Raw genomic sequence first — 10,620 nt, forward strand, 5'->3', positions numbered from 1 at the left:
TTTATAAACAAGAAGTATACATACCTACTTGCATACATACATACACATATACATCTAATTAGCTCTTACTTAATAAGTTTTAAACAAGCAGTTTTTAGCATACATACATACACTTTACTACATACATGAATGCCGTATAATTAATAAAATATATCTAAATTATGAGTATAAAAGGGTATGAAAAATATAGTGTATTATAAAACTGAAAGTTTATTTATTTAAAAAAAGTAATAAATTTAAGAGCAATTGAAGTTACAATAAATAATCAAATATTCATCATTGTCAAAATAAAATCAATAACAAAGGTATTACAATATAGAAGGTTTATTTATTTAAAATTCAAAATATTTGAAAAAAAAAAAACTAATCAAGTTTAGAATGAGTGCAAATTCATTGCAATACTCCGTAAATAGTGTACTTTACGCTGAAAATCATATCTCGAAACAATTCTTTGTATTCGTACATAAACATCTTTGTACTTTTTCTTCATGTAAGATGCTTCGCCACGTTCAATATCAATTCTTTTCTTTTTTGCTAGACTCTCTTCGTTTTTCAAAAGGTTAATTAATTGTCAAATATTTGGGTGGAATTTTGTAACAGAACTTTGCAAGGCATTATGAAACCCTTCTACACTATTATTGGTGTTTGGTAACTTATTTAAAGTCCGTTCATAAACATTTCACATATCCACAGGAATACATACATAGATGTGTGTGTGTATATACGTATGCAAGTAGGTATGTAACAACTTATTTTAAACTAGAAGCACGAGCTATTTATCAAAGACCAGTGGAGTGTATGTATGGGCTAAAACTGCTTGTTTAAAACTTCATAAGTAAGAGCTAGTTATCAGAGACCATCCATCGCATTAGATGTATGTTTGTAGGCCACTATACTTTTTTTTTTATAGGTCAACTCTTTCATATACCTTTAAATTATAAAAGTAATATGCATTTTGCGGCAAGAATTCCTAACGGCAAAAATACCTAGTGGCAAAGATTCCTACGGCAAAAAGTCCGTGACAAAAAGTCCTACGGCGAAAATGTATGCGGCAAGAATTCCGGTCGCCGTTGGAGTCTTCGAGGGGAAAGTCTTCCCAACTGAGGGACGTGCAGGATGTCCTACAAGCTTGATACTCTGCATCCTGTCGTTGGGCTTCAGCCAGGACGTTGTAATCCAATCCCAGTTGAACGGCAGCCAACGTGTTTCTTGATAGGGCATCGGCAACGGGATTAATTTTCCCAGGGACGTATTGGAAGGTGCAATTGTATTCAATCATGGCGGAGAGATGTCGGCGTTGACGGGCGTACCAGCCATCAGACTGTCGAGTGAAGGCGTGCACCAGAGGCATGTGGTCTGTGCGAATGACGAAGGGCGTACCTTCTAAGAAATGGCGAAAGTGACGGACAGCCAAGTGCACCGCCAGCAATTCTCGATCGAAGGTAGAATAACCCGATTCTGCCTTGGACAGTTTTCTGCTGAAGAAGGCCAATGGGCGGGGCGAGCCTTTGACCACCTGCTCGAGTACTGCACCAATAGCGACGTCGCTGGCATCGGTGGAGAGAAGGAGAGGGGCGTGTGGGATAGGAAAAGTGAGAGCCGCAGCAGTTGATAGGGCCTTCTTTGCATTCAGAAGGCTGCTTCTTGAAGGGGACCCCACTTCAGGTCCTTCGGCTTTCCCTTGAGGGAGGCGTAGAGGGGAGCAAGAGTGGAGGTAATGGCTGGCAGAAAACGGTGATAATAGTTGATCATGCCCAAGAATTCCTGCAGAGCTTTGACGGTCGAGGGCGCGGGGAAGTTCTGAACGGCTGCTACCTTCTCAGGGAGGGGGTGGACACCTTCAGGAGTGATGCGGTGCCCTAAGAACGACACTTCGTTGGCGCCAAAGGTACAATTGTCGTACCGGACTACAAGGCCGTTTTGTTGCAGGCGGTCGAGCACGATGCGCAGGTGACGGAGGTGTTCCTCTTTTGAGGAGGAGAACACAAGTATGTCGTCCACATAACATACACAGAAAGGGAGGTCCCCTAAGATGCCATCCATGAGACGTTGAAACGTGGCCCCAGCATTACGAAGGCCAAAACAGGAGTAATTGGAGGTGTATGTACCAAACGGAGTGGTGATGGCAGTCTTGGGGATGTTTTCTGGGTTCATAGGCACCTGATAATACCCCTTCAGGAGATCGAGCGTAGAGAAAACCTTTGCTTTGTGCAGGTAGGAGGTCACGTCGGCAATGTTTGGGAGGGGGTAGTGATCCGGTTCTGTTTGCATGTTCAGGCGCCTGTAATCCCGGCACGGACGGAGGGAGCCGTCTTTCTTCAGAACGATGTGTAAGGGTGACGACCATGGGCTGGAGGCCTTTTGGCAAAGGCCCATTTCCTCCATTTTGGCGAACGTCTGTTTGGCGGCTGCCAATCGTTCCGGTGCCAGACGTCTGAATTTTGCGAAGACTGGGGGTCCCGTCGTCTTGATATGGTGATAAATACCGTGCTTGGCAGGAACCGTGGGCGTTTGGCGAAGTTCTGGACGAAAAACTTCCGGGTACGACGTGAGGAGGTGGGCGTAGGCATCCGTGGGTGCGCTAATGTGGAGAGCAAGGTTAGAGGGGGCGGGTTGAAGAGGTGTCGACAAGTACGAGTCTGCGTTGACCAATCGTCGGTGGGCGACATCGACCAGAAGGTGGAACTGAGAGAGGAAATCCGCACCGAGGATTGGCATGGTGACGTCAGCAACGAGAAACTTTCAATTGAATTTACCATTTCCGAACGATATTGTGAGGTTCTCGTAACCGTAGGTGGGTATCGCAGATCCGTTGGCAGCTACCAAGCAGACGTCGGCAGATGTAGACAGACTACGTCGTGTCTTGAAGAGTTTCCTTGGCAAAAGAGAACGACAAGCACCCGTGTCTACCAAAAATCGCACGCCCGTTCCTGCATCCTGTAAAAAGAAAAGATTAGAAACACGGTAGGCCACCGCCACGAGCGATGGCCTACTTACACTTTTTTTAGCCACTGACAATCCTCGGCACATTTCTTCGCAGTTGCCCCGAATCTGAAGTGGTAGTAGCAAAACTGCGGCGGATGGGAGGTAGTAAGTGGCTGTAGAAGTCGTTTGTTGGGGCGCGAGCGATTGGTGGGTGGTGGGCGGCTTTGTCTCTGCTTCGGCACGTCACGGTGTGGGCGTGTATGTCCTACGGCATTCATGTCAGCTTCAGTTGACGTTGAATAGGCATCCTCTTCGTCAGGGGTGGAGGCGTTGATGGAGGTCTTGAAATGGCTGTCCATAAGGGCGTCGGCTTTGGTCATCAAGTCCTTTATGGGTAAACTATCGACATCGGGTATGGCAGCGCGTATAGGTCCGGGTAAACGGCGTATCCAAAGAGCACGAAGTAGGTTCACCTCACGAGGAGAGCCGTCTGCGGCAGGTTGAAGGTGAGCGATACTGGTCATTTTCCTGAGGGCAAGCGAAGCCCTTTGGTCCCCCAATGGTTGTTGCGAGAGCTGAAAAAGCTTTGCTACACGGGCGGCTGGCGACGGCGAGTACTGCTGCAGAAGGTATGTTTTGAGGGCGTCATACGCTATTGGCGTGTCTCCTTGTTCACAAAGCCAGTCGGATATTTCCGGGAAGGTGTCCTCGGGTATCGCCGCGAGAACATAATCTGCTTTGGTGGTTAAGCGAGTCACGCCGTTGATGCGAAACTGGACTTCTGCGCGCTGAAACCAAGCAAATGCCTCTCCGCTGGCGAACGGTGAAAGTTTCAATGGGGCGGCCGCAGCGCCAACTGCTGTAGTAGAGTCCGCCATAGTACCAACGATGGAGGGGCGAGGGAGGTGGGGGTGGAAGGCAGTGGGAGCGAGTCGACTTCTGGGGTCACCAATGTGACGGTGCCGAGAGAGGGTTGTGAACTCAAAGGCAGGAAGCAATCAACTGAGTTGTTTATTAAGGAACACTCTCCTTTATATACAAAACCTCAAGGCAACAGGACATAACCTGTTCGAGAGACAGACAGTGTTACAGAGAAAAACGGAGACATGATCATTCAGGTTCTTTTTAGTGCGAGGGAAGAGCGCAGATACAAGCATAATATATACAAAATAATTATATACAATTGTGTGACACACGGTTGGTACAGTAGTCAAAGGTCGTACATATCTGAAAAGGCAGCTCAAGAACTTTGTCCAGACGTTCAACGACTGTACTCTCTTGATTGTGATGTCTGCGCGTACATAGGGCAAGAATCCAAAGAATTCAAACAGATGTCCACAGGTATAAAATTAGAGGACAGACTCGTGCTTGTTCCGTTATTAGTTGACAAGACTTTAGACATTCAATTTGAGGTGCCGGGAATGAACACAATACTGTCCGAGTTTAAATCAAATCATATTAAGCTTCTCGATGAAGCATTTAATGAAACGGGAAACCATGAAATAGTGAACGTGGATATGTTGTTAGGCATTGACATAATTCAATCAATGTCTTCAATAAGCTTGGAAAGGAAATTAGGCGGGACATGTCTTGTAATTAACAACAAAGTAGCTCCCATAGGCAATGTATTCGACTTTTTAGATAAGGAACAAAGTAAAATGGTTATTCGCCTTTTAGCCAATAAGCAAAAAAGTAGTTTAGACAAAAGAACTAGAAAATAGTTAATGCAGTTATAGATCCCATTAAATCTTACTTCAACCCTCTAGAGCACATACTAGAAGATACGGAAGTAGATAATGGAATTGAACATCATTTTAGCTTGGAGTAAATAAGAATAAAGACTAGTGATCAGAACTAGTATCTTATGACAGTCGCCTCATACTAAAGTTTGAAAACTACATAGTTTTTGCGGACGACCACTCTAAAGTAGAGTTGCCATGGTTTCAAGAGAAGATAAAATCTGTTCCCTCTAATCATAAGGTTGCCTTAAAGGTCTTGGATAGAACAGAAAAACATTTAAAACAGAAGGGTTTAACTGACAAATATCAGGCAGTCTTTGATCAGCAGTTAGCAGACAGTATGATAGAAGAAATAAACGTTAGACCAAATGAATACCAAAACAAAATCTGGATTCCTCATAGACCAGTCATAAAGTTAGGAGAACAAGTCACGACCAAGATAAGACCAGTTTTTAACTGCTCTCTTAAAACTGATAAAGAACTGCCATCTTTTAATGAAGCTGCATATCTCGGAGTAGATCTGATTAACAATATACTAAAGTTACTATTTTATTTCCGCACCAATAAGTTAGTAATGATAAGTGACATAAAGCAAGCCTTTCTAATGATTAAACTAAAGAATGAAGCAGATCAAAATAAGTTTTGTTTTTTCTGGAAGAGAGGTAATGAAATTGTGACATACAGATTCAAGACCATTGTCTTTGGGTTCACCTCTTCCCCTTTTATATTACATTATGTCTTGAAACATCATGGCAATACCTTTTCCGATGACAAGTTAAGTGAATTACTGTCTAACAACTTTTACGTTGACAATTTGCTTGTTACGGGAAATGACGAAAATGAAATGCATGAGTTTTACAGACTTGCTTATGATAGGTTGGCGACTGGTGGATTTACACTAAGATCGTGGAACTCCAATTCAGCTGAATTGAGAAAACAAATGAACAAAGATGGGAGGTTAGTTGATTGATGAAACCCATAGACTATAGTAAAAAGTCGGAAAAACTGGTCAACATAAAGGAGCCGATACACCATGCAAGGCTAAATACCCTCCAGGATAGCCACTTCAACTGAAGGAGGACAGTAAGGATGGTTTTAAGATGAAAAAGAATCAGAAAAGGAAAAGACAACCTCTTGATAAACCATCGGGCATCCATGGCCCTTCTATTAAGCCTGCCCAACACACCATTTCAAAAAAACAAGAGGAAGAAAGAAAATAATAATAATATAGAATAGTGTGCCCGAATGTACACTCAAGCAAGAGAACTCTAACCCAAGACAGTGGAAGACCATGGTATAGAGGCTATGGCTCTACCCAAGACTAGAGAACAATGGTTTAATTTTGGAGTGTCCGTCTCCTAGAAGAGCTGCTTACAATAGCTAAAGAGTCTCTTCTACCCTTAATAAAAGGAAAGTACACTGTACAATTGCATTACAGTAATTAACCCATTAGGCGAAGAAGTGTTTAGTATCTCATTGTTGCCACCAATAGAAGGGCAGGAACTTTATCAGCCACCAATATCAAGATAAAAACTATCCAACCTCCAATGGTACGGCTGAAACTCAATTATCCATCAGTTACATAAATCAAACTTCAACGGACATCATCATAGGGAGAAAAGCGCCATCAACCACCAGCAGTTGAAGAGGAACTTCCTCAGCCACCGATATCATAAAAAACTTCATCCACCAATATCATGAAAAATCTCAGCCACCAATTTTATAAAAAAAAAAAAAAAAAAAAAAAAAAAAAAAAAACCACACCTCACCTATCAATAGCAGGGCGAATGCTCCATCAGCGACCAATGTCAATACAAGAGCTCTATCAAGCTTCAATAGCAGGACAAAAATTCCCTCATTCACCAACACCAGGACAGAAACTTTAGCCTCTAGCAATATTATTATTATTATTATTATTATTATTATTATTATCCAAGCAACAACCATAGTGGGAAAAGCAGGATGCTATAAGCCCAAGGGCTCCAACTGGGAAAAATAGCCAAGTGAGGAAAGGAAACTAGGAAATAAATGAAATATATAAGAAGTAATGAAAAATTAAAATAAAATATTAAAAAAAAAAACATTAACAACATTAAAACAGATCATTCATATAAAACTATAAAAAAGATTTATGTCAGCCTGTTAAACATAAAAACATTTGCTACAATTTTTAACTTTTGAAGTGCTATTAATTCAACTACCTGATTAGGAAGATCATTCCACAACTTAGTCACAGCTGGAATAAAACTTCTAGAACACTGTGTAGTATTGAATCTCGTGATGGAGAAAGCCTGACTATTAAAATTAACTGCATGCCTAGTATTTCGAACATGATGGAACTATCCAGGAAGATCTGAAAGTAAATGATGGTCAGAATTATGAAAAATCTTATGCAACTAGCATAATGAACTAAATGAACGACAGTGCTAAAGATTAATAACTAGATTAGGAATAAAAAATTTAATAAACCGTAAGTTCCTGTCCAACAAATTAAGATGTGAATCAGCCGCTGAAGACCACGCAGGAGAACAATACTCAAAACAAGGTAGAATGAAAGAATTAAAACACTTCTTCAGAATAGACTGATCAACGAAAATCTTAAAAGACTATCCCAATAACCCAATCTTTTTTGCAGTTGAAGAAGATACAGACTTAATGTGTTTCTCAAAAGTAAATTTGCTGTCGAGAATCACAACTAAAATTTTAAAACATTGATACAAAGTTGAATAAAATTATCAATGCTGAGATCCGGATATTGAGGAGCCACTGTCCTTGACCTATTAACAATCATACTTTGAGTTTTTATTTGGATTCAACTTCATATCCCATAATTTGCAAAAAGCACTAATTTTTGCCAGATCTCTGTTAAGGGACTCAGCAACCCCAGATCTACATTCAGGATATGGAATTGATGCAAAGAGAGTAGCATCATCTGCGTGTCCAACAAACTTGTTTTCTAGGCCAAACCATATGGCATGTGTATATAAGATGAAAAGTAATGGGCCAAGAACACAACCTTGTGGAACACCAGATATTACATTCCTATACTCACTATGATGACCATCAACAACAACTCTTCGAGATCTATTACTTAAAAATTCAATGATAATGCTCAGAAACAGCCCACCCACTTACAACTATTTGAGTTTGAAAACAATGGCCACATGATTAACACGGTTAAAGACAGCATTGAAATCAAGGCCAATTATACAAACTTCCTGACCATAATCAAGGGAAATTTGTTCAGCATTGGAGATTGTAAGAAGGGTATAACATGCTCCAAGGCCTTTACGAAAACCAAATTGCAAACTAGGGAACAGATGATTACTTTCAGCAATCCTATTAAGACATTTTGCCACAAAACGATCAAACACTTTAAATGTTATGGAGGTTATGTAAACTGGGCGGTAATCAGTTGGACTTGAGCTACCACAAACAGATTTACATAGTGGATTCTTCTTTGTCTACATCTTTTCCCACTTCTATTTGGGGTCGATGTTTCTAGTCAGCTTTCTCCATCTACCAGAAACATCGACCCCACATAGAAGTGAGAAAAGATGTGGACAAAGAAGAATCCACTATGTAAATGTGTTTGTGGTAGCTTAAATCCAATTGATTACCCCCAATTTAAATACCTTTGATATTATTTAAAGTGTTTGATCATCTTTTGGCAAAATGTCTTAATAGGTTTGCTGAAAGTAGTAATCTGTTCCTTAGTTTGCAGATGATTACTTTCAGAAAACCTATTAAGACATTTTGCCAAAAGACGATCAAACACTTTAAATAATATGGAAGTTATGTAAATTGGGCGGTAGTCAGTTGGATTTGAGCTACCACAAACACATTTACATAGTGGATTTTTCTTTGTCTACATCTTTTCCCACTTCTATGTGGGGTCGATGTTTCTGGTAGATGGAGAAAGCTAACTAGAAACATCGACCCCAAATCGAAGTGGGAAAAGATATAGACAAAGAAGAATCTACTATGTAAATGTTTTTGTGGTAGCGTAAGTTTAACTGATTACCACCCAATTTACATAACTTCCATATTATTTAAAATGTTTGATCGTCTTTTGGCAAAATGTCCTAATAGGTTTGCTGAAAGTAATCCTCTGTTCCATAGATTGCAATTGGGTTTTCGTAAAGGCCTTGGAGCATATTATACCCTTCTTACATTCTCCAATGTTGTACAGAAATCTCTTGATTATGGTCAGGAAGTTTGTATAATTGACCTTGATCATAATGCTGCCTTTGACCGTGTTAATCATGGGGCCCTTGTTTTCAAACTCAAACAGTTGGATATGGGTGGGTCGTTTCTGAGCATTATAATTGAATTTTCAAGTAATAGATCTCAAAGAGTTGTTATTGATGGTCATCATAGTGAGCATATGAATGTAATATCTAGTGTTTCACAGGGTAGTGTTCTTGGCCCATTACTTTTCATCTTATAATATTACTAATTCTCCAACAAGTGCTAAAAGCTCCTCTTCTTACTGACTTGCGCAAAATAACAGACAACTTTAAAGATAAGAAATCTACAGTCTTTATAAAAAAAAGGAAAAATACCATTCGGGTCTACACCTCCGTAACCATCAAGGTCCATCGACAGAGCTTTAATTTCACGAGATCGAGAAGCTAAACTAGTTAGTTTAGCCTCAGGAAAACAGGAATGAGGAAGTTCGAGTTTCTCAATACTCTGCTTACTGTCAAACGCATGAACCAGAAGGGTTGCCTTTTCCTTTTGACATTGAGTAACTGAGCCATTTGATTTAAGTAATGGAGGAACTGCTGCATCTACACCAAAGAGTGTAGATTTAAGGGTAGTCCACCAGTTATGTTCCTGGATTGTACCAGAAAGTTTTTCTTTTATGGTTAGATTGTATTCCTTTTCAGTTGAAGCATAAACTTTGTCAGCAAAAGCTCTAAGCTGAGAATAGTTATTCCAGGTCAAATTTGATATGTTACCCTTCTAAAGATGATAGGCCTCCTGCTTCTCCAAATAAGCACGTCTACAATCGTCATTGAACTATGATTTTTCCTTCACTTGGTACCTTAGCAAACGAGAATGATACGCCAATCAATTATGTGGACTAAATTTTCATTTAAAGAGACAACAGGATCAACACTACTTTACAACTGTGACCAATTTAAGCCAAAAAGATCATGCAAAATCCCATTCCAGTCTGCCTGAGATTTCATATAAATCTTACAAGAGTATGATACATTTGGGACAGGCTGCTCAGTCTTCCCTAGTAATAAAATCAAGGTATGATCAGATGTCACGACTGGAGAACCAACATTACTTGTTATAACGCCAGGGGAGTCAGTGCATACGAGGTCCAAGTAGTTTCCAGATCAGATAAAATCCATCTACAAATAGCAGGACAGAAACTCCATCGTCTAACAATAACAGTACAGAAATTCAGTCATATATAAATAGAAGTACAGTAAAAACAGGAACTCCATCTATCAACTGCAGGACAGAAATCCATTATCTAACAAAAACATGACAGAAAACATCGAACAATAGCATGGCAGAAAAACTACGTAAAAAATAGCAGTACAGAAATTCATTAATCTAGCAATAACTAAAAAGAAACTTGTTCTTCTAACAACAGTGAGACAAAAACTCCATCATTCAACAATAGCAGCATAGAAAATCTCCATCATCTAACAATAGCAGGACAGAAACTTCATCATCTATCTTTAGAAGTACAGTAAACGCGATCTTCTAACAATTGCAGAAAAGAAACTCCATCTATCAAGTGTAGGACAGAAATCCCTTATCTAACAATAGCAGGACATGAGCTCCATTTCCCAACAATAGCAGGACAGAAACTCCATTATCTAAAAATAGAAGAAAAGGAACTATATCATCTAACAATTTCAGGACAGAAACTCCATCTAACAATAACAGGACACAAACTCTAACAATAACAAGAAAGAAACTCCATTAT

The sequence above is a fragment of the Palaemon carinicauda genome, chromosome 3 (assembly GCF_036898095.1).
Source record: "Palaemon carinicauda isolate YSFRI2023 chromosome 3, ASM3689809v2, whole genome shotgun sequence".
NCBI classification, from domain to species: Eukaryota; Metazoa; Arthropoda; class Malacostraca; order Decapoda; family Palaemonidae; genus Palaemon; species Palaemon carinicauda.